The sequence below is a fragment of the Centruroides sculpturatus genome, unplaced genomic scaffold, assembly GCF_000671375.1.
Source record: "Centruroides sculpturatus isolate CEXI.00-Female unplaced genomic scaffold, Cexi_2.0 scaffold432, whole genome shotgun sequence".
Classification (NCBI taxonomy): domain Eukaryota; kingdom Metazoa; phylum Arthropoda; class Arachnida; order Scorpiones; family Buthidae; genus Centruroides; species Centruroides sculpturatus.
In genome coordinates, this window is record NW_019384724.1 from 66,688 (window position 1) to 68,662 (window position 1,975).

A 1,975-nucleotide genomic window follows, 5' to 3' on the forward strand; every position below is an offset into this window, starting at 1 on the left:
ATTATATATTTTTTAAAATTATATCCTTTTTTGTAAGAATTATATTTAGTTAATTATTTTCTTAACTTTTTTGCCAATAGATGGCAATACGTGTAACTCAGAAAATCAATTATAATTAAAAATTAAGTGATTTACATAAATACAAACGAAAGTTTGGGGTGGGATGTACGTCACGATTTAAACTAGAAGTAACTAATCGTAACTACCAACTTTCGTAGCAATTGGTCGAACGGCCTAGGCGTGTATAGCGAACAAACAGCCAAACAATCAAGCAAACATTCTCATTTATACATAAAGATTAGTGCTATTATTAAACACCGGTGGATTCTGAAAACAATTTTTTTTCTTCTCCATCACGCCACTTACTTCAATCATTGATGAGAAAATGGAATGTAGTGCACTCAGAACCTGGAGCGATTGAAAGAAAACATAATTAAATTTAAATACGTAATTTGTCTTATAAAATGTAATTACGTTAATCTAATATATAGAACTTTTAATGTGTTAGATGATAATTTAGATACTAAATACTTACTCTGATTGGAAAATCTCTCTTTACATAGAAGCACTCTGCGAAGAATATGCCAATGGGTTCGCCTTTAAATATTTTCATAAATCCAATGATCTATTTAAATATATTAATTATTAGTCTCTATAATTCCTCTTACCATAAAATGTTCATCAAATTTTACATATTCCTACCTTAAACTTCATTTCAATTCCAATGTTTGCAGGATACATTTTTACAATTGAACTGAAATCGTCGTACAGCTGAAATATTAAACAATTACAAATCACTATTTATTTAATCGAATATTAATTTGTGTAATTAATTAATTAGTTGTTGCTAAGTTAGAAATTTAATAATTAAAATTTTTCAGAATTATCTTGCGTGCTGTAAGGTGGAAAAATAACTTATATGATTGTTTTCATCAATGCATAAGTGTCTCTCTATATATATAAGTTACTTTTCATATAGTTTTTGTCAATTTAAAAAATATCGTAGACCAATGCTTTATTAATACAGTCGACCCCCTATAACACTGTTGATAATTCCGTTTTATATGAATTTCATGTTGTACGAGTCACTTAGATTTTACAAATACGTGTGCTGGGCTGTGAACAGCTCACATATTTGTAAAATCTAAGTGACTCCTACAACATGGAATTCATATAAAACGAAATTATTAACAGTGTTATAGGGGGATCGACTGTATCGAAAAAAGTGTTAGATAGAAGAAAGTCAAGATCAGATATGGAAAAGTTAGGCCATGATTTTAATTCAAAAATTTTTCCCAGAGTAAAGTTACATAGATGACTCGCACGACTCAGTTGTTAGCAGGAAAAGTATGATGTACAGGCGCGTGCCACTAATAATTTGAGATGGAGAGCATATATTTCATTTCAAATAAATTAAAAATATGATTAAAAATTGTATTGTGACGATGTCTTATAAATAATCGCACGTTATTTTTTGTGTTTCTAATGAAATTTTTCATCCATGTGTAAAGTTGATTTTAGTTGCCTTTTAATGTTTATAAACGAGAGATTGTTTTTTTATTATGAATTACAAGTTACGTTGTAAGTATTTTTTGTGTAAAATATATAATGCGAAATTTAAAATTTAATTGAAATTTCGCATTGTTTTATGCGAAATGTACTTTTAAATTATAGGAATTTTCAAGAAATTAAATTATTATATTTACAGAATATTTAAATTCGATATAATATAAAATATATTTTATTAAATTAAACTACAATATAATATAGGGGAGACCGGGGCAACTTCGGCATGCGGGGCAAGTTTGTCAAGCGCTTTTTTTAAAAAACAAATTAAAAGGAGACTTTGGTTATAGGTTAGGCAGTTGAGTTTTATTGGTGGCTTGTTGAGTGTAGTGTTTTTATTGTTCTCCAACAAGCGTAGTTGAATTATCAAGCAAATTTTCATTTTCGTTCAATTCCATATAATATTTTT